The sequence below is a fragment of the Festucalex cinctus genome, chromosome 9 (assembly GCF_051991245.1).
Source record: "Festucalex cinctus isolate MCC-2025b chromosome 9, RoL_Fcin_1.0, whole genome shotgun sequence".
NCBI classification, from domain to species: domain Eukaryota; kingdom Metazoa; phylum Chordata; class Actinopteri; order Syngnathiformes; family Syngnathidae; genus Festucalex; species Festucalex cinctus.
Genome location: NC_135419.1, coordinates 24,307,462 through 24,331,296, shown reverse-complemented (window position 1 = coordinate 24,331,296; position 23,835 = coordinate 24,307,462). Strand labels below are relative to the sequence as shown.

The following is a 23,835-nucleotide window of genomic DNA, read 5'->3' as shown; positions in this document are numbered from 1 at the left end:
CCGTGTCGCGAGCACGGCGCTGACGGTCGCCCCCCAAAAGGTGCGGAATGTCTTTGCATTATGTTTACAACATCCGGGGAATGAAGCGTCTCTGAGCGCTACTTTGCTAGCTCTCTGTAAACACGGAAGTAGCTTGAATAGTGCTGCTACTGAAATGTAAACAAAACAAGTAGAGCACGGTGCAGAACTCTTGCTATTGTTATGAAAACCATTAAGCCTCACTCGCAACCGATTCACAGCAACGCGATATCCGGTCCACAGCTTTACAAGCAATGTATCGAAGGATTCCCGGCGGATTTTGTATCGGTTGACAAGTCTGCTACCGATACGGTCGTTTAGCTCCCCTTGACGACCATGGTTCGGTCGAATCGTTTTTTTGTCCCACCCCTAGTGTTTACCAAAAACTCTGGACAGGATTTTGAAGCCACCCACTTACAAGTGAGCAAAAAATATTGGAACAGAAATTATTAAATAAACTTACAGTGAATAATGTTTAACATTTGGTGGCATTACCCCTACTTACAATAACTGCATCAAGCCTGCGACACGTTGACTTTACCAGACTGCATTTTATATTTGAAATGCTTTTCCAGGCCTTTACTGCAGCCTCTTTCAGTTCGTTTGTTTATGGGAGTTTCTCCCTTCAGTCTCCTCTTCAGTGTCATGACTAGGGTCATGTAAGGGTTATGCTTACTACCATGACTCGGGTCATGTAAGGGTTATTTTCACTGTCATGACTAGGGTCATGCAAGGATTATGCTTGGGCCATGCAAGGGTGATGTTTGGGTCACGACCGTGAGGTCAAGTGTCTGTTTTGAACTGATGTAACCAGTATCTAGTAGGGGTGTGAATTGCCTAGTACCTGACGATTCGATTCGTATCACGATTCACAGGTCACGATTCGATTCGATACCGATTAATCCCGATACGAATTTATAAGTCGATTGTTGCGATTTTTTTTCATTCAAATTTAGAAAATACTAATCAGTAAGCTTGTAGAGTGTAAGATTTATATGAAAATGTATTATTTATTTATCTGAAATTTCAGTCTTATAGAGGTTGTAATCTGTTTCATGTTTGAACAGCATTAAAATAAAATATTAAGGCTTAATGTTCCGTTCATATAACATTCTTCCATGCTCAAGGTGTGAATCCTAACCCGAAGTCAGACGTTTTGTTGAATATTTTTCCATTAAAAATGGAAGTTTAAAAATCGATTCACACACACACACACACACACACAAAAGGCAATGATGATAAGACGTTGAATCGGTAAGACTACCGAATGAACAATTCTGAGCTCTTAAAAAAAAAAAAAAAAAAAAAAAATCGATTCAGCCGCCTATTGAATCGATTCGAGAATTGCGCGATGGAGTATCGCGATATATTGCCGAATCGATTTTTTTTAACACCCCTAGTAGGCTATCTAGTTTCAACTGGTAAGACGCTATGTGATGTCAGAAGCTATGTGATGTCAAGAATCTTTAATCTCTTTATCTGGTCAACAGCCAATCAGATAATCCCATGTCACTCCTGTTATCCACATGTCTAGCCACAACCAATGTGATCAATTCGCGGTCTATATAAGGGAAGTGTGTGTTTTGTCGGATTATTACCTCTGTTCTTCTGTGCAACTGCACAGCCCAAGTTAGCTTAGCGTCTCGTGATTCTCGATACATTCTCGTTGTTTCTCGTCTAGTCAACTTTCTTCTGTGCCTCTCGATGTTATGCGAATAAAGAGTTAAAATCTTATTTGTGTCTGCGTTTTTGGGATCCATCCTCAGAACATAACATTCAGGATGTAAAATGCATACTCTATTGGATTAAGGTCTAGTGAATGACTTGGTCGATCTATGACCTTCCACTTTTATCTCCAGATGAAGACCTTTCTTGTGTTTTGTGTCATTATCTTGTTGCATGATGTAGCTACTCTCTATTATTTTGGAGGAATTTGTCCAGCAATTGCCAGGCAAAACAGCTGTGTATTGTTCAGAATTCATTCTGCTGCTACCATCACAAGTTACAGCCATGACATTACCTCTACCTTGCTTCATCAGCAGATCCTTTCTTTTTTTCCATTAATTTGGTATAAATTAATCTGGGTCCTATTACTACGTATAGAGAAATTTGTTTTAAAACTTTTGTGGCTCATCATCATATTACTTTGCAAAATCCAGTCTGATCCAAAACACACAAGCTCATCTATAAATCATACCGATTCAGCTCAGACTCTCATTTTAAACCATAAGAACGGAAGGAAACCAGGGCCCACTGCACTGGGTTCCTTCCGCTCATTTTTATTTATTTAAAAGGTTAAGTCCAACACTACTTCTAAATAGGGATGCTCCGAGCCCAGGTATTGTGGATCGGGTATCTGTCCATACGGTCCCGATCCTCACCCCGATCCACAGACGCTTATCTCCAGGGCACGTGTACGTTCAAGTCTCGAATGACTTGGTGAAACGAGGAATTGTGAGGTAAATATTTCCACTTTGGTACGCTGGTGCAGCCAATTTGTCTGTCAAAATGTCACTGAGGGAACATCGGATGCCAAAACAAAGAGATCAGAACATATTACTCCAGTACTTAAGGATTTACACTGGCTCCAAGTCAGCTGTAGAATCGATTTTAAAGTTCTGCTACTCGTCTATAAATCACTAAATGGTTTGGGTCCTGAATATATCCAAGAAATGCTGATTGAGTACAAACACAGCAGGGCTCTGAGATCGACAGACTTGGGCCAAATAGTGGAACCCAGAGTTCGAAGCAAACATGGTGAAGCTGCATTTAGCTGTTATGCTGCACACAGATGGAATAGGCTGCCAACAGAAGTGAAGTCAGCCCCGAGTGTAAATGCTTTTAAATCCAGGTTAAAAACTTTGCTTTTTTCTTATACCTTTGATTAGGGACTTTTAAACAGCTTTAATTGAGTTGGGTTTTTTTTTATTGTTTTGTATTTTTGTTTCCTTTTTAATTATTTTTTTATTTTAAATTTCCTTATGCTAAATGTTTTAAAGTTTGTTGAAATTTTGAAACCTATTTTCATTTATTTTTCTTCCTTTAAATATTAACTACTGTTTGTTGATGCTTCTGTGTTGTCTTTCCTCGTGTAAAGCACATTGAGTTGCCTTGTGTATGAAATGTGCTATACAAATAAACTTGCCTTGCCTTGCCTTGCCATTTGGCAGGAAGACGGGCCCCGCGGAAGCCGTTCGTTCGTTTGTGCAAAAACTATTTAGTACGGATCAAATCGTATCGGTAGATACTGAACCCAAGTGATCGGTATTTCTGTTATGAATCGGTAATGAAAAAAAGTGGATCGGAGCATCCCTACTTCTAAAACACAAATAAGTGGCACTATGGTACTGCTGATTAGCGTAGTGCCTTTCCCATGTGTTGTATTGCAAGCAGCATAGCCTGTACCTAATTTAAGTGTAAGCACGCTGAGCACTGATTCATGCACCATAATGTATGGAGCAGCTGAATGCGTCATCATCGTATCGTCTTCACTTTTGGCTGGACACAACTCTTGTGATCAGTGATCTCCAAGTTTAGTAATCCAGTCTGTTTTCCATGTCTCCCTCGTCCAACACACCTGAATCATATTAATCAGGATTGTTACCAGGCTTCTGTGGAGCTTCAATCAATTAATCAATCAAATCACTTTATTTCACTCTTTAAAATGAAAGAAATGAAAGGGGACAGAAAGAAGTAAAACTTGTTTTGTCTGCCCCTAATCAACACACACAAAAAAGAACACAAAATCAATGACAGCAAGCGGTCAAGACGCTTTTGGTGTTACAATACTACCAAACAATTCAAAAATAATTCAGCTGGGTGTCATTTTATGATATATATATTTTTGCAGTAAATATGCTTTTATACATTTTTTAAAAATACAAATAGATTGAGAACATTTTGCTTTACAATCCAAATTGTTCCATAGACTGACATCTTGAGTTGAAATACATCGTTCTTTTTGTTTTGTTCTGTATTTAGGTTTAGAGAAAATGTATACAGTGGTACCTCTACTTACGAAATTAATTGGTTCTGGAAGAAAGTTCTTAAGTAGAAAATTTTGTAAGTAGAGAGGCATTTTCCATGTAAATGCCTTAATCCGTTCCAAGCCTCCCAAATTTCAGACATAAATGTTTTATAAAGCATAAAAATGCATCAAAACATGTAACAAATACATGTTACAATTAGATTATTGCACAATAAATGAGAGTTGTGCATAATGTAAATAACAAAGAATAGAGTAAAGAATAAAAATGATGGTCATTTACCTTTTTAACTGCTGTCCTCATCGTTTTTTGCCCTCTGGTTCATGTTCTCCTCTCCTTTTTTTTTTTTTTTTTTGCCTGGTGTTTTGTAAAGAACTGATCCATGGATGTTTTTTTTTTTTTTTTTAAAAACAATCCTTCGTTAATGTCCAATGCAAACATCATCTTAGTAAGCAAACGCCCGACTGGTGAACACTTTTTCTGGGCGATTCTTTTAAACAAATTCTGAAACTTCATGGAAACTTCCGGTATGGCGAGGCATCTTTTAAAAAAAAGACTTGTCGCAATTAAAAACTTACTGTGCCTTCATCAATCGCCAATTGTTTGAATTTTTGCACAAATTCGTTGGCCGTTAGTTCATACATTTACGAATAACTATCGGAACACCTCATGGGCCGCGGGATGAATGATGAGGACGCTGTATAGACACCGATCTAGTATACGCTCATAGATACAGTACCTATGGTAGAGGTTCCTCTTAGTAGGCCGTGGGGTGAAACCCCAAAAAGTGCTTAGAAAATGAGTTTCGCTCCACTGTCTGGGCACTACTTGTTCAATGCATTTTTTGATAGATAATACCCTTCTGAACTTTGGGTTAAAAGTTCACCCAATGTTTTCCTGCCCCAATTTTGTCAGGAGCCAGAAATGTATATATAGGTAAATAACAAAAAACGAAAATCTTGTGCTGCAGTTCTTTGGTTGTAAAACGTCTTACATTAAATTTGGCAACACAAAATCTTTCTCAGATGTTATAAATACATGTACCTAACATCAGAAACAAGTATTGGTGATTTGGTGTACTCATATGTGAATTTAGATCATTAAATGTATCAAATTTGTGCCAAAAAAACAACAAAACGCTTCAATTATAAGTGACAGCAGCACATGAATGTTACATTTAGCTATGTTTATGTTTCATATATGAAAACAATTCACAACCTATGTATGAAAGGTACACAAGAAGCAGCATACATTGGCCAAAAATGGCTGAAAATACTACCATGCACCACAAAACTGGAACAAGGCAGAATTGACTAGATGAAAATAGATGCATTCAGAGCCCAGATTATTGTAACATATCGAATATTTATTAAAGTATCAGATTGTCACAACATGTCATTTATATATATATTCTGTGTTGTAGAAGAATGAAATACAGACATTTTATTGTTGCTTGAAAAGTGTTAAAATTGAGAGTCATATCTTAATGAAACAAAATGGCATATTTTACAAAGTGGGTTATCACTCATCAATATCACTTTCATCAGTGTCATCATCCCATGTGGCTCTTTCTGTTTCCTTTGAAATATTTTCACAGTTTTGGCATTGACATAAATCAGTACAAGACATTTTTGCAGACAGGCATGAACATCTTTCAGTCTCACACTTGCTTTTTTTTGCAACCACAGTGGACTACCTGTAGCACACTATCTGGGGCAGGATTTCTAGTCATCCATTTTACTGTTAATTCACCATCCTCAACATCCCATCCATTGCCAATGGGTGAAGGGGCACACATCATACCAGTCAGAGAATGTCGCATTACTGCTGCTTGGTAGTTTGCCCTTTTGCAGTGTTGGAAAAGAGCATCACTTGTTGGAGGAATAGACAGTTCTGGCAAAGCTGACGATGCCATACAGAATGCCTTGTATCTTGCATCGTTTACATTTTTGGCAGTTGACTGGCCATACAGATGGCACACATATTTGCTCAATGCCTCAAATGTAGACTGGTCAAGGTTAAAACTGCTTCCCAGATTTGTGAACGCAGTCAGGTATTCTTCTTTCTGACAAGCAAGAGAAAATGGCTTTGCTTTGCCCTTGCCATGAAAGGCGCTGGTCGAATCACAACCTGTGAATGTATGGATGCCAATGAGGGCAGAACAAACACTGGGGCCAAGAGCTGCGGACATCTTAGACACATCAATGATCCTTGATCTGTTGCCTACTCCTGTAAAAAAATACAAGCTCCAATTTAAATCTCTCTCTAGACTTAAAGCAATCACTGCCACGTCAGTATCAGGGCTTTTGATTACTACAATTTTGTGTTTTTGTGCCGCATGTTGTGCATGTAAAAACACCCTGGTATCACATTCTTCATGGTCACATGTCAATTCTGGAACAGCCCTGACAGTTTGTGAACCTTGCTTTACAGTAACACAGTGACACATTATTCCATGTGCTATGTGCAAGCTGAGATCCCTGCCCAGAACAGTGAGGTCAGCATCTCGCCATGTTACAAAGAGGAATTCTGCCAATGCTGCTTTAAATTTTCCATCTGATAGAAACTTTTTCCATTGTGTTGGTGCCCTCTGATCCCGTTTATATATGATTTGTGTCTGATGTATCGTACCACCCCTAACTCGACGTGAGCGCTCTAGGTTTTTAATACTAATTTCCTGATACCTGTCAATGACGAAATCTATTCGGGTACACTTGTGCTGCATAGCCAGCTTGACCATACACTGTAGTAAGTTGTCAGCCAACTCTCCAAATGTACCTGGTCTTGAATGCATGGCTTGAATGACTGCCATGCCATCAAAGAGAATAGCTCCTTCAAATGGAACTTGCTGAAATCGGCAGTTTTTGTGTTTGCTCTCCAACAAAGTCAAAAGAGCGGATTTGTCTGTTTTAGCTACTGATCCTTCACAGTCAGTACTGGCTAAAGGATAGGAAACAGTTCCCAAAGAGTAGGAAAGAATTTCTCTCAGGTCTACCTTTCTACTTTGACCAATAATGAGTAGCCTGGAGAACAGTTTCTTGTCAGCACGCAGAATCACATGCTTGCCTGCTGCAGATTTCTTCTTTGTTTTTGCCTGGTCACTGAAGGTTTTCAGTTTTTGAGCCATGATGGGGGCAAAAATGTCGACAGATTTTTTTATTAGTCTTTCATCAATAAAGACTTTGACAGCTTCTTCCCCCCTTTCTTGTGCCACAAGCAAGTCCTTCTTCACCTCTTCAGCAGCGACTGTCCCTGAGCTAAGGCTCACAATAGAATCTTGGTGCAAGTCAAATGGGTTCAACATGGATTCAATAGTGGAAGTTATTCTAGACACAGCTTTTTCATCGGCAACAATCCTTGTGTGGTCGAGATCTTTTCGCCTGCGTGTTTCTGCAGATTTACCAGCCATTGATTCGCATTGTCTAGCTATGGCAGCTCTTTCATGTTGTGACAATATCCAGCGAGACACTGCAGCCCGATTCTGTGTTATTCCTGTCCAGCCACCCTTTGTCTTGGAATCTCTGTTGCATGTTTGCTCAATAGCTTGGTCACAGGCAATGGATGAAAATCCATGGGAACTTTGACGTTGAACAGTCCACTGACCTTTTACAATAAGGTTTTTGTGACAAGAAGGATGAGTGAATGGCAAATTAACCATTTCTAGCCAGTAAGGAGGCAAATACCTTGCATAGTTAACACGATCATAAGCAAAATACCATGCCATCATCAACCGCACTGTTGACAGGTGAAGCTGCCAATCTGATTCTCGTGTTGCTCTGACAAACAGAAGGAGTATTTGTACCATTTCGATGTACGAACTCCAGAAGGCAAATGTTGGGTTTTCCTTTGTTCTGCTTTCCACAAAGATTGCATACTTTGAACACAAATGGTCAAATTTCTCGTTTGTATGCAAAACATCCATAGTTCTTACTGGGAATGTGTCTTTGATCTCTCTGATGACAGTCAAGCAGTCATCACTCTCCTCTTGTGTCTTGTGCATTGGTTGAATTCTGACCTTAGAATCTTAACACACATGGGATCCAGATTCAATCTGATTAGTCTACCAAAAAAACCTCCCCCAGCTGGTAACTTTCCACTGTGGTCTCACCCGGCCCCCCCTTGGTGTGGAGGCCGCCGCCCTCCCAATTTAAAAGCACGCTCCCTGCTTGCTGCTCGCTCTCTCTTCCGCTGCTTTGGCTCCCGCTCTCTTCACTGCTCCTTGGCTCCTTCCTGGTCTCCATCGGCGCGGCTGCCAGACAAAGGGCTAGCCCAGCTAGCTTAACCTCCAGCACACGGCAACGCACAGAAGCCATCGCGTGTTGCGACAGGCGCAGCGAAACACGCTGCTTTTGGTCCCTGCACAAGGCTCAAACGGATGGTGCCTTTCCAGGCACACTAGGCCTCAACCCAAAAAGGGCCCTTCCCAGCCAGCAGGTTGACCCCGTGACGCTCAGTTGCCCAGCCGGACGACCTGTCTCTCCCTCTCCTGAACTGAACCTTCTTCATCCCTTCTTCAAACGGGCTTGGCGAGTCTCCATCCAGGGTCCTGCTTCTGAGACCAACCCCCTCTGTAAGTGCAACTTTGCAGGCCTTCGCCCTAGTACAAATTGGTGCAAACTAGGTTGATTGTGGGTCCCATGTTGGTTCGACTTAAGAAATCCATCACCTTGGCTAAGACCGTTTCTTTTTTTCTTCTTTTCTTCTCCTTTGATTATTTTTATTATTTTAGTTCTCGTTTCATTGCCTATCATAGTAGTTAGTTTTGCTTCTTTAAATTCTAAGTAGATTATCCCACCTAGGTTAGAGAATAAACGTGCACAAAACTCAACCCCTGGTTTACTGTGTGTGTGTTTCATCAATTTATAGTGACCTCTAAGCTGAACAAAGAACTCACAAAATTGTAGTAAGGGCACAACCTTCATTTTAATGACTGATCCAACGAGGTTCTCATCTGTTATCCTGATAAAATTATCAAAAAGAGATGTGGTGCTCCGCAGGCAAGCTCAACTTAATTTAAATATTAAGTTTGAGTCTCCTTCAATTAATGAGCCAATTAATTATTAATTTAATAATTAACAATTATTGATTTAATAATTAATTGGACCGATTTCCCTTACAGAGAGTAGGAATGCATTGAAACGGGCACGTTGCAGACTTTCATACATTAGTTTGTGTGCCCTTATGCTGCGGTTGTATTGGTGACCACTGATCACACCATTGATGGATCCTGGGGCAACAACTTCAGACTCAATGAGAATGTCCTGCAGTCCTGCATCACAAAACCTTTTTCCTATAATACCTAGGAAGGACATGCAAGTATGAAACTCACCAAGTCGAATCACAAGACGCTTTGTCAATTCCTGATCCTTCCAGCGGATTTGCTGAGCTTTCGCATATATAGCTTGGTCAAAAACTACCACTACATGGTCCAGCGCTAGCTGATCAGCAATGCCAACACTTTGCTTCAAAATAGTGTTAACTGTTGACATCTCTGTCGGTGAAGCCCCAATGACTGGAAGATAGTGCAATGCTGACTTTGGCAGAATGGCACTTTGAAGCATTGTGTGAAAAACCTGTCCAACTGGGCACTGTGCATGCTTCAGCATCTGTGTACTTTACTAAAGCATATGCCAATTCGGTTTTGGCAGCAGACACAGTGTTCAACCTGTAAGTTTCTGCATCCACTGCAACACTGCCATGAAGACTCAAGTTATGTGGCCCATGCCTTTTAGACTGTTGGTAATGTTCAATAGGGTAGCTAGGAGGTGGTTTGAATGACTTCACTCCCTTCTGTAGTGGCTGTCTGTCTGTTTTTGATACAATTTCAGCCACAGAACTTTGCAGCATAATGCCATTTGTATGGTGAGTAGTTCCATGACCTGAAAGAGTCTCCTCCCCAAAATCAATGTTGTCCCACACCAGTATGGTAGGTGCCTTCTGTGCAAATCCCTTTGGTATTTTGTCTCTACCTTCTAAAAGTTGTAGCTGAGCAAGGCTCGTGTCGAGACTCACAACTGTATCCCTTGAAGAACAATGTCCTAATCTATTCAGTAGTGACAGAACATTTGATGAACCTGTTAGATGGCGAACAGTTAGACCAAGACACAACGATTTAGGTGTCTGCTTTCGACCTTTAGATGCAAGATACACAATGTCTTGACAAAGAGAGATAACTTTTAGATTCACATCATCAGGAATATCAACATAACCAGCTATTGTTGCTTCTTCTGTCGCACCAATAATCCAGGCAATTAGATTGTACAGTTCAACAGGCACAATAGATTTAGCTTCAGATACATTTAAATCTTCTGCTGTGGGAGGCCACGGGCATTTCAGACCGGGTGATTTGCTTAGAATGTTCCTCAATATCAGACCTGCACTGTAAAGTGTCCTCGTATGCTCTGTGATTTTCCAACCAGATGTTGGACCAGCTACATGTTCAGTGTCACTTTCTTGGCTTACCTCAGTAGACTCAGCAGTTGATGTACCTGATGAGTGATGTACCCTGTCTAAAAGTTTGTCAGTTGCTGATAACGTCTCTACAAAAACCATTTCAGAGGTGTTGCGCTGGAACGGTGTGTGAAATACCAGCTAGGGGAAATCACGCCTCAATCTTCTTTTCAGTATATCCTGCCTGAAATATAAAATCAAAGGGAAAAATGAGCACAAGACACACATATTCACATCACATTAGGGCTGCTCTATTATGGAAAAAATAATCATTATGATTATTTTGGTAATAATTTATATCAAGAGTATTCAAAACATTTTTTTTTTCAAATAAATGTTTAAACATTTGAAAATAAGACAAATGCAATCATATTTTTTTTTTTTTACTTAAACTGAGCTTGTCAGCAAACTATTTTCATCTGAAACAGTGAGATTTTAGACAAATCACTCCCCATAGATTTCGGGCAATGTTTTTCAGTGTGAAGATTTATAAGTTACCTGTAGTCTGAAGCATCGAGATCCTCGTGTTTCTTAACAGTGTTCACGAACAACCTTCTTAGCTTGTCCATTTTCATCACATCTTTGTCAATTATAATCCTTTGACGGATTACTTGTTCACAAAATAGTTTGTAGCTTTCAGCATAGGGTTGCCTGAAACACACGCACGCACGCACACACTTAACATGTGCAAAGAGTCATGCTTTCTAGTTAATGCTGTCTCTAAAGGTAAACAGAATACAAGTGACATGTTGTTGACCAATGTTTTACTTTTGAAATGTGTAATTTTAGCAAAGTGACAATGCAATAGTGCAATATAACAACTCACATTTGTTCATCCCTAGTTGCTGTTTCTGTTGACTTTGTTAAGAACCTTGTGTAATCTCTGTAACAAGACTTATGGTATCGCACCTCCATTGCGACACAATCTTTGTCTTGAATATGTAGAAGAATGGAGGTGTCTTTCTTCATCTTAGCTGCCTGCAGCAACCGGCCTTTACACAAAAAATAATTGCAATAAGTGTTATTGTCACATCACCTCTTTTTACAGTATATGCACATCACAGATTTACAAGTACCAGTAAAGTGTTTTTTGGGTTTGGGGGAAGGGGAGAGTGTAGCTGTGACTCTCTATGACTCTCTGATAGGCACAGTAACCAGAGTTTGGTAACCACTGTTGGATTCACTGAAAAATCATTCAGCAGCTCGTGCTTTTACTAAGCTATAGCCTTAAAACTTAACCTAGCAACAAATTATTTTCAATCCTATACTAAATATCGGTGACATTAATAATAGAAATGGTCACGTGTGTGTAGCACATACCTGCCGACAATGTTTCTGCTTTGGCGAGATGATCCCTCTTCCGTGCGCCTTCCGATCCCAGACGAGTATACTTTGAAATTTTTTTACATATGATGCAGATGGCTGGAAGGACAGGGCCAGCTGAAGCGATGGGCAATCCTGAACGGGAACGAAGTTTTTTTCGGGGAGTTTCAGACTCTTCTGCAACGTCACTTGTACTTTCTGAGGGCGCTGAATGTCTCGCTGCTGCAGATGGCTCTCCCTCCGCCCGTGCGGATTTATTCTCAGCCTTTAACAATTTCTGTTTATCGGTAAAACGCCGGTAGCATGTAGTGTGAAATCCAGCGTCGCCAGGAATATTCTCAAAATCTATATTCACGCAATGTTTGTAAATTTCTGCAAGATCCTTATTTGCGCCACGAAGACAAAGCCACTTTCTCAAGCACGTTCTGTACGTGTCCCACCGTTGATAAGTAAAGTCCAAGACGTCCTCATTCTTAACGGATAAAAGTTGCATGTAACATCGTTTATTTCCCACTTTCTTTTTAACTTTTTTCTCCATTCGCTTTTCTTCGCTCTCCGATGTTGTAGTCGCCATTTTTTTTTCTGGTTGCTATGGTGAAAGAGTAAGCAGCTACCTGATTGGCTCGTGTGACCAAAATCACACCACTCCCGACCTAATGGCACTACGCCCACACCAGAGATCACTGCGCCTCACCGCGAAATAGTGCCGGAGTTTCGCCACCGAAAACACAAAATTGGCAGGTTTTCAGAGGGTGAACTCCACGGATTCTTACTTACTACTGATAAATCTATTTTATGAAGTAAAGATTATTTAGTGCCCCTGGTAGTGGAGCGAAACTGAACGAAAACGTGTCTGACCTGACGGCCTATAGCCAATGGGATGCCAGAAACATGCACAAACACCGATCTAGTATACTCTCATACCTATGGTAGAAGGTTCCTCTTAGCCAATGGGATGCCAGAACGATGCATAAACACCGATCTAGTATTTACGCTCATAGGTACGTACCTATGGTAGGAAATAGCCATAGCCGAAAGTATGTTGCGTTCGGTAATGTATTTTTACCTTTCGTATCTAGAAATTTATTTCGTAACAAGAGGCAATATTTTCCCGTTGGGGCGTTTCGTAACTCGAAAATTTCGTATGAACAGACGTTCGTAAGTAGAGGTTCCACTGTATTCCTCTTAATTTATATTCACTTTCCCTTTTTATATATCTAGTTTGTATTTTAACTGGTAGAATTTCACGGTAGGCTTTATACAATATTTTAAACCGGTTAAACTCCATCAATTCATTAAATTTTAAAATCTTTAGTTGCATAAATAATGGATTTGTGTGGTCTCTGTATCCACAATCCAAAACAACACAGATTGCAAGTTTCTGTATAAGAAAAATTGGTTCGGTGTAAGTTTAGGCAGCACACCCCCACACTTCAATGGAATAGGTCAGGTATGGCACAATCAATGAATTATATAACAATAACAAAGCATCCTTGTTCAACGATTCTTTAACCTTGTGTAAAACAGCTACAGTTTGGGATACCTTAGATTTAACATATTCTATATGTGATTTCCATGTTAAATGTTCATCGATAATAATACCTAGAAACTTTATTTCATTTATCCTTTCTATTTCCATTCCCTGCACTGTCAGTTACTTCAATATCCATATTTTTACAACTGAATATCATAAATCTGGTTTTATTAATATTTGTCTGTTGGCATTAAACCACTTCATAATGTTCTTGAACTTTTTCTCTATTACATGTAATACATTATAAATATTTTCCCAGAAAAAAATAGTGGTATTATCTGCAAACAATCCTGAAACAGTTTCTCCCCTTTGTGCTTGCAGATAAGCTGATCATTTGATTCAGCTGTGTTGGAGGAGGGTGACATGGAAAACAAGCTGGATAGGGGCTCTCAAGGACAGAACTTGGAGATCCCTGCTATAGCACAATATAGGGCGTAATTCCCCCGTTAATGTCCGCCATGTGACACAATAATTCTTCATGAGTGTCTGTAGTCATTCCACGCGTTTTATGCTTGTTTACAGCACGCATTGTCACAATGATCACGTGACTGTCCAAAAATGGCAACTCCTGTACCGAATGCAAAAATAATTTGTAAAGATTTTTTTTTTTTTTTAGGGAAGAGTTGAAATTAACCATTTCACAGAAAAGCTGGTTAGGTTTTTTTTTATTTTTTATTATTTTTTATTTTTTTTCAATAAATGGTGTGTCGCCACTAGGGCGATATTTACAGGGAGACTTTTAAAATGACACACTGAGATCGAAGATGACTTTTATTTTGATACTGTTTCCTGTAATTTGGTTACTTCTTCCTGTCTAGCATCAATTTTGTTTGCTGCCTGGTTATTTTTTGTTGAAACCAGTCTTTTCATCTTTTCTTGAAGACGCTAGAAGCAAAGTCGTGAGTAAAACTGATTGTTAAGTTCAATTGCCGATACATTAAGTTATGTTTTGAGTTGAAAGGGAAGATAATGAATAGGTTAAAAAGATTGTTTTTATTCACATATATGTATAAGCATATTTCATCAGACTTTATATGATCTCAATGTTAAAACACTCAAAGCTTGTTTTTGTTACAGTTTTCACTCTGTCATGTAATGTTGTAATCTTCAGTAAACAACGGCAAAAGTTTCACTACAACACAGAGTCCTCGTCATTGCATCAAGTTTAACTGGCTGGATAGCTACAGTAGCCACACTGCAGTAAGGACAGCACAAATGGTGTATTCCTTTAATGTCTCAAACAACCATCAGATGGAATCTCTGATCTGTCAATGTGATTTCAAAATTGGAGCCAGACTTAGGAGTCACACATAATAGAATGCATTCTTCCTTATTACTGGAAGCACTGAAGTGGTGGTACAATTGGATTTCCAGGAAACACAGGCCATCAGCGGGGATGTATTTCATGAAATGAATGAGAGGAGGGACAACAGGGCCTCAGGTGGTTCATCACTCTGGTCACAATGCATGGTACTGCATGACAAATGCAGCACTTGCTAACGCACAAACGTCACTTGGATCCTGGCCAGAATTTAATATGCATAAGTATGTGTGGGACTTGGGGCTGGTACGAGAGAATACATATGTACTATGATTTTGTGGCGATGTTGCTGTTGATGAGACAGGAGGCGAAGACGACTTCAGTCAATGGTTAACTATCTATTTCACAAAAATAACTATGTACAGTATGTTTTGCTGTGTAACCTGGCAACAACGGTAATGCCTCCTGACCAAAAATGGGAGGGGTATAAACTAAAGAAGCAAGAGCAACAGAGAAAATGCAGAGAATAAATACTGTACAGATCAAAATATTTAAAAAGTGTGGGGAAAGTGCATGAAATCAAATTAAATGAATTTGAAGAGGCCATCTGTGAGTTTAAAACATTCGCCTCCAAACTTAAAAGTTGGTTGAAAATGAATCAAAACTGCCCATTTGTACTCAGTGAATGGGGGGAGTGAATGAGCGATCAACATGTGTGATGGCACTCAATTATTATAATTGTTTTAGCCTTAGACTTGACTTTGTTGATCCCTTTGGGATGGCTCCCTCTAGGAAATTTACATGTCCAGCAGCAATAAGAACAGATAATAAAATAAAAAACAATTAAATCAATCAATCAATAAATACGGTTATTACACCAGAGATTGAATTAATAATAATAAAAATAAAAAAAATTAAAAAAATCAATCAATCAATAAATAAGGTTATTACACCGGAGATTGAATTAAATAAATTAAAGTACAGTACAGTGCCGTATTTGTGAAGTGAAGTGCACGCTGCACGTTTGCCCCCACCCCAGTGCGTGGACGGACACCACATTAGCCGTTAGCATGGAGAAACACAGGATAATGAAAGCTTGTCCCCGCCAACATGGAAGTAGTGGCGTTTCTGTGAGTAGTTCCTTCCTTGGCAAATCATGAATCACTCACTCACTGAACTGGTATGGCAGTACGTTCACTCAATGAATCGTTCGCGAACCGGAAATGGCAACAGCTGCAACACTCATTCACTGAATCGTTCGTTCCTGAACCGGAAATGGCAATACGTTCACCCACTGACTCGTTCACTTACTGAACCGGAAATGGCAACACACTCATTCACTGAATCGTTCCTGAACCGGAAATGGCAACTCGTTCACCCACTGACTCGTTCACTCACTGATCCGTTCACGTCTTCGCGAACGGGAAGCTTCCTCAGTGACTAGTTCCTGAACACCAATAGTGAGGCTGCATGTGTAGTAAAATCCCGCCCACGTCTGACGCTAGCTTCTGATTGGTCATTCACGAAGACTGTCGGCATGAGCGTAGCTGCTCTCAAATGAACTGAGAAGACAACAAATCACTTCAAGAAGTGACCCGTTAACTCACGTTCACCGAAAAGATTCGTTCTACGAATCAGTCGTGACCGACACAACACTAGATAACGCCGCTGATGCAGAGGACCACAGTACCACATCCAGCTGTGATGGAGCAAATGAAACAAACGAAAGGCTGGCTGTCCATGGTGTTCAGGCAAGGAGATACTTGGGCAGAAAGCGCAAAGCTGAAGCTTCAACGTTCGACCATGGGGTGCAGGCTTGTATTCTCCAGCAAACAAAGCAGCTGCAAGAGATGTTCGAAGCTGAGCAAAAGTGTCAAGCACAGGAAAGTGCAGCTATGGAGAGTCTTCTAAAAGCACAGCAAGAGGCTGAGGATAAAAGATTCCAATTGATGCAAGTACAACAACAGGCACATACACAGATGGTCAGTCAGATATTGGGAACTGTTGTTAATCTGTGATGCGTTGGTAGTCAACCCCCCCCACCCCCCCCCCCCACCCCCCCACCCACCCACAAGCACCAACTCCAACACACTGGCTTCCAGCACCATCATCCAGGTCACCTCCGATCAGATCTACGCCTAGCAGCACATGGTCCGTTCTTCAGCCGCCACTGTCCCAAGCACATCTTCCACAGCCCGTGTCTTCAACCTCAGTTGAAGGAGATGGGGGTGAACAGAATGATACACAGGCTAAGGTATCGGTGGCAGATGTCCTTCAAAGAATAAATTACAGTAATTTGTATGACCTGTAGATTGTGGAGTTGCACAAGTAGAGTATATTTCAGTGTGGGTTCAGTTAACTACCTCTACTTGAACTACCTACCAGTTGGCTGTTTGGTCTGAATGTTCAAATCAAGTTGCACTACTTAATTGAAGACGATAAAGAATGTAACTGTCATTTTTTTTTATTTATTTATTTTTTATTCCAGTTTAGAAATATTTCCATACATATATTTCCATACATGCTATGTGAAATGTTTATTTTTTTTCATTTTTGTTCACCCCTCTGGCCCTGATCAAAAAGAGAAGAGAGTGCAAAAACTCGAGCATCGTGTACTCGTCCTGGTTGCCCATTGTTTACATCCCATATTTTCATTTTGTTGTCAACAACTGCCTGAAGGATGATAGAATATTGTCTCTTTCTATTGTAGTAATCTGCTGGTGTATTTATGGGGGCTTTGATGGGCACATGTGTTCCGTCAATGGCTCCTACAACTTGTGGGAATCTCCATTTATCTTTTAAACTATTTTTCTGAAGTCAGCTGCAGATGGCTTCTTTAGATAACATGGTTTTAGTACAGTATTTATAGCTGTAATGACTTCCTGCAAGATGACACAGCATGTGCATGTCCCAACTCCAAAAAGATGTGAGATGGACCTGTATTCCAGGTTAGTGGCAAGCCTCCACGAACAAATTGCAACGCGGATTTCTACAGAATGAGGTCTTCTGTACCTTGTGTGTTGCCGAGATAAATAGGGTCGTAGAATGCCACAGAGTGTTTGAAAAGTGTCTCTTCTCATTCTGAAATTTTTTAACCAGTCTCTGTCTGCCCAATTTGCTTGGATAAGTTGCCACCAATCCTGCGAACATGGATTGGCCCAGGTTGTCCTGTAAACCAAGAAACGTGTCATAAGAAGCCATGAGGTAATAAATAAAGTGTAGGCTTCATACAGTAATGTTTTATGGAGCCAAATAAAATATAATAGCTACAGACTATGGTGAAGTATTCACTTTATTTTCATGTAATTTCATGTACTGTATTTGTTTAAAAACTTCATCACATAAAAAGTAAAGCCTGAAAAATGATAACTTCACCACATGTAACATAGGTGACTATGGTGATCAAATTCTATCAGTAGCCTGTACAGAATGTTTTCATACCTCATCCCACGTCTTCTTGTGCTTAGCAACCCTGCTGCTAGCATGTTGTGGGTAATGGCTCGCAGAGCACATCGTCTCCTTCGGGTTGCAGCACGAATTCGCCGACGTTGTTCAAAAACGACTAAAAGAGCATCGCAATACCTTCGCTGTATTGGGTTGACACTCCAAATGTTTTTGCAGCTCTAATCGCAAAAATGCACAGAGAAGCAATGCGGCACTGACGACCTCCTTGTTTTTTTCCATTTCCGGATTTGTGCTCTGCGTACCGCCCACTGCATATTTGTCCAATGGGAGCACCGATCGTCACACACGTGGTTGTGTTTACAGAATATAGTTCGCTTGCCAAAAGTGCAGCGTGACTACGAACCGCACCAAACGGAAAAAAAAAAAAAAAGTCCACCTTTGGTCCGGACCAAAGGACTTTTCTGGTCTGAATACACCCTCTGATTGCATTGCCCCTGCCAAATAAATAAAATGAAAACAAATCAATAAATGAAAAGATGATGTAAGCAAATGTGGGTGGGGGGCTTAAGCCCTTTGCTGCCCCCAACCTATACCGCCCTGTGTAGCTACACGTGCTGCACATTCCAGCAACAGACACGAGCCAATGAACGAAGTCATCCTTGTCCTGTATCAATGTTCCCTCTAATTTTCCATGTGACTGTGCATTCACACAAACTTCTTGAGCATTCCATGGATTACGGTGAGCGACATCCACGGACTTGTACACAGACTCACAATGGCACCATAGCGAGAAGTGAAGCCACCGGCAGCCATCTTACGTTGCCGACCAAACTTATTTGTTTTCCCACACCGTTTTCATGTTAATTTACTGTCTCCATAGTGAAATGCCGCCGTGCGTGGCGTATGGTTGTACCAATAAGACTGCATGAAGTGCTACATGCACATTTCATTGTTATGAAATTAACGCATATATAAATATTCTCTTATAAGCTATCTGTGAGGGCTATTCAAAGGCTTGTCTGCATCATGTTGTCAGAACCATGAACAATGAAATGAACGCAAAGGCCATCAGGACAAAATTGGCTGTGAAATGTAAACCCAACTGAGTCCATTTTATATACAGTAAGCTCTTGACATCAGACATGCACATGGCAGCCAAACCAGTATTACACCTGTCCAAAACATGAGATCATAAATGACATGATGTATGTATGTTACAAAAAAATCCTAACCACTTGTACATCATGTGTCAGACGATTAGATTCAGCCCGAGTTTGTTACTTGTTTTTAATCACAGGTTATTTTAAGCATAATTAAGTCTCAATACATTTTTTATAAATATGGGCCCACATCGTCCACTCAAAAATAATGGAAAACGTAATTTATTAAAACGTTGTAGCGAGTAGTGACGGGAGTCGGAGTGTTGAAGCCAAAGACTGGCGTTTTATTGACATCATCTTCTCAGTGTTTAACAGCAACAACAACTCACTCTGCGCGAGGCTCACAGGCCTACTAACATTTCGTCCTTTGATCCTTTCATCCTAACCAACTCTTACCACCCGGAACTCCCCCTTCGTCCCAACGTTCCATGGGTGAATTATGTTCCCATCACTACACAAGCCCCCCCAGAATTCACCCATAATCAAACTCCGGATGACGGGGCGGCAAAACTGACCGACCCTTACGGGTAAAGTACCCAGGGAGCGCGGGCGGGAGGGTCACAGCAGAAACATCAGAACAGTCCCGCGCACCAACTGGCGGGGATGCAGGAACAACTGGAAGGGACCCCGCACGGTCTCCCAGGTGCAGCCCAGGGGGGCGGCCGTGGCGGGGGGCGCGGGGCAAGTCCAGGTCAACATGAGCCGGCTTAAGCCTGAACAGAAACTGAAACAGTTTCGGAACGGCCCCCAACATCCACGGCCATAGTCTTGGCACCATGCTGCAGGACCCTAAATGGCCCATCGTAGGGGGGGACGCAAGGTACCACGGTGTGCACGGTGTGTGTCGGTTGAAAACAAACTCGGCCGACTGCAGGTTGGAGGGTACCCGGGCCACGGGGGTGCCATGCTGCGACGTGGGAACGGGCTGGAACGCACCAGCAGCATCCACCGGCGGCCCAGGCCTGGGTGCGGGCAATGCGTCGAGGCGTCCGGAATGAAATCTCCTGGCACTCTTAGCACCTGTCCATAGACCAACTCAGCCCACGAACACTGCAGGTCCTCCTTAGGTGCAGTACAAAGGCCCAGCATGATCCAGGGTAGCTTGTCGACCCAATTACCGTCAGAAAGTCCAGAGCGCAAAGCGGCCTTCATCGAATGATGGAACCGTTCGCACAGCCCGTTAGCCTGAGGGTGTAAGCGGAGGTGTGGTGTAGCTTGACCCCGAGGCTTTTAGCAACAGAGTTCCAAACCTCTGACGTCAACTGCGCACCCCTGTCAGACGAGAGGTCCGCCGGCGGTCCAAACCGAGCGACCCAGGTCCCGATAAACGCCCGGGCCACGTCACTGGTCGATATGGAGGTGAGGGGAACGGCCTCCGGCCAGCTGGTCGTCCTGTTCACCATCGTCAGGAGTTAGGTGAAGCCCCGGGAAGGAGCAAGCGGACCTACGATGTCGACGTTGACATGGTCAAACTTTCTCGCAGGGACAACAAAAGTCTCCAAAGGCGCCTTGGTGTGACGGTGGAATGGCTCGCTGACAAGCCACGCATGAATCGACCCAGGCCCGTACATCTTTCTTCAACCCAGACCAGACGAACTTCTGAGCCACTAACCTCGCCGATGCCTTCCTGCCGGGGTGTGAGAGACCGTGCACCATGTCAAAGGCGGCCCTCTGCCAACCAGAGGGCACCAGCGGTCTCGGCCAGCCCATGGAGACGTCGCACCACAGCTCTACCCTGGAGTCGTCGACCGCCACCCGGTGTCGGAACCCCGAAGCAACTGGGTGCTACAATCGGAAGCCTGGTCGGCCGCCATCCGGGAAAAGTCGAGGCCCAGCTGTACCGTGTTGACGGCTGCCCTGGACAGACAATCCGCGACCACGTTGTCCTTGCCAGCGATATGTCGGATGTCCGTGGTGTATTCAGATATGAACGACAGCTGGCGCTGTTGCCACGCGGACCACGGCTCGGACAACTTCGACATGGAGAAGGTGAGGGGCTTGTGATCAACGAAGACCGTGAACTCACGGCCCTCCAGGATGAAGCTGAAGTGGCGGATCGCCAGCCAGACAGCAAGGAGCTCCCTGTCGAACGTGCTGTACTTGAGCTCCCGAGGGACTAACCGGCGGCTGAAAAAGGCGAGCAGCTGCCACGCACCTTCGACGCGCTGCTCCAAAACGGCCCCGACGGCAAAATCGGATGCGTCAGTAGTGAGGGCGACCGGGGCGTCCAAGCGCGGTAGTGCCAACAAGGCCGCTCGGGACAGCGCGGCTTTCGTCTCTTCAAAAGCCTTGACTCTCACATCCGTCCAGTCGACCGCACGGTTAGGAACCACACCCTTAAGTGCGTCGTAAAGCGGGTGTATCATATGGGCAGCGTGGCGGATGAACCTGTGGTAAAAAGTCACCATCCCGAGGAACTCACGGAGAGCCTGGGCCGTCCGGGGTCGAGGAAAAGCGGCAACAGCTTCCACCTTTGCCGGGAGCGGGGTGGCGCCGTCCTCGTTGATGATGTGGCCGAGGAATTGGATGGAGGGCACACCAAAGACACATGTAGCTCGGTTAATAATCAGTCCAGCCTGGCTGAGCTTGGAGAAAAGCTGCCGGAGGTGTGAAAGGTGTCCTCCGATGGAGGAGCTGGCCACTAGGATGTGATCCAAATAGACGAAGAGGAATGGCATGTCCCGGAGAACAGAGTCCATGAGACGCTGAAAAGACTGGGCCGCGTTTTTAAGGCCGAATGGCATCATGAGAAACTCGAACAGTCCGAAAGGTGTTATCACAGCAGTCTTCGGCACTTGGTGTTAGCCCCGTACCAAGTCCACCTTGGAAAACACCTTCGCACCTGCCAGGTGGGCAGAGAAGTCCTGTATGTGCGGGACCAGATAGCGATCGTGCGTCGTGGCATCATTGAGGCGGCGATAGTCTCCACACGGTCGCCAGCCGCCGTCCGACTTCGGAACCATGTGGAGAGGCGAGGCCCACGGGCTGTCCGAACGACGAATTATGCCAAGGCGTTCCATGTTGGCGAATTCGGACTTGGCTGTGGCCAATCTATCAGGGTTGAGGCGGGCCCACGGTCTCGATGTGGTGCTCGACCCCCTGCTTGGTAGAAGTGGCTGCAAATGTAGGCGTGGTCAGGCTGGGGAATTCGCCAAGAAGCCTCGTGAACACGTCATCTGAGAGCGGGCTGTCGAGGCCCTCAAACGTCTCCACATCACACCCAAAAGCGACAGAGGAAAACGTCAAAGCGTCCAACAGGTGGCCATTTTTAACATCCACCAGTAGACTGTGGGCACACAAAAAGTCCGCGCCAAGAAGGGGAAAAGAAATGTCCGCAGTGACAAAGTCCCAAGTGAATCGGTGCTCCCCAAAACATACATCCACTGTCTTAGTGCCGTAGGTCCGGATAGGTGCATCGTTGGCCGCTGACAGGTGTGGGCCGTGAGTGCCCCCGGCAGCATCTTCAGCCGAGGCAGGCAACACGCTTCTGCGGGCGCCGGAGTCACAAAGGAATTTGAGTCTGGAGAGGGTGTCGATGATAAACAGCAGCCGGCACTTTGCGCCCCCACTCACAGCTGCAACTGAGTGGAGGCGTTGCCGTTTTTCGACGCAACAAAGGAGCAAGGGGCGCGGCACCTCTTCGCCTTGGTTCCAAAACAAGCGTGAAAATAGCATAAGCCAGGGGCTGATCGGCCATCCACGGCAGCGCGTGCCTTATGAGGTGCAGTTGCGGCCGCCGGGACTGGGAAGGTGCGCGCAGAGGCCAAGACCTCGTGGTTGTAATGCTGGGTGGCCAGGAAAAAACGGTCAGCTTCCTCCGCCAGAGCACGTGGCTCGGAGATGGTAGTGTTCGCTAGCGCTGTCTGGACATGAGGAGGCATGTGGCTCAGAAACAGTTCAATAAACAAAAAGTTCGGCTCCTCCGCACCAAGCAGGTTCAGCATTTTTTCCATTAGTTCGGACGGCTTACTGTCCCCCAGGCCCTGGATGGCGAAAAGGCGGCGAGCTCGTTCCGGCCGTGAAAGCTCGAAGGTCTTAAGGAGGTACGCTTTGAGCACCGCGTACATATCCCGTGCCGGGGGAGAGGTGATAAAACTCACGGCTCTGACCGCCGTAGAGCTCCCGAGCGCGGACACGACGTGGTAGTAGCGCGTGGAATCGTCCGTAATTCCCCGGATGGCAAACTGAGCTTCAGCTTGTACAAACCACGTCGCCGCAACCGACTCCCAAAACTCCGGTAACTTGAGACCAGCGAAGTTCGCCATGTCGCTCAATTCGATCAAATTATCAGCCTCGGAAAAGTCAACGAGGCGGATGTCGGGGTCACCAATGTAGCGAGTCGTGACGGGAGTCGGAGGAGGAGTGTTGAAGCCCGGAGCCAAAGACTGGCGTTTTATTGACATCAGCTTCTCAGTGTTTTAACAGCAACAACAACCCACTCTGTGCGAGGCTCACAGGCCTACTAACATTTCGTCCTTTTATCCTTTCATCCTAACCAACTCCTCCCACCCGGAACTCCCCCTTCGTACCAACATTCCGTGGGTGAATTATGTTCCCATCACTACAACGTGAACATTTCTGACACGCGTGAAGAGCCTCATTGAAGAGGCTCGTAAACTACGCCCGTATTTGGACTTCCTTAAAATGGCGCTGTTGCGTGTCATGCAGTCTCTTCAGTGCTGAGTGTTTGTATCATGT

At 43.5% G+C, this 23,835-nt stretch overlaps 1 long non-coding RNA gene across 1 annotated transcript; it reads right to left on the bottom strand.

Annotated features, from left to right (window-relative positions):
* Positions 1–5,404: 5,404 nt before the first annotated feature.
* On the bottom strand, positions 5,405–12,338 carry LOC144025826 (uncharacterized). The gene is made up of 4 exons (XR_013284960.1): positions 11,775–12,338; positions 11,281–11,446; positions 10,953–11,105; positions 5,405–10,638 (listed from the first exon to the last, which is right to left on the bottom strand). It is a non-coding gene; the product is annotated as an uncharacterized LOC144025826 (long non-coding RNA).
* Between the last annotated feature and the right edge of the window lie 11,497 nt (positions 12,339–23,835).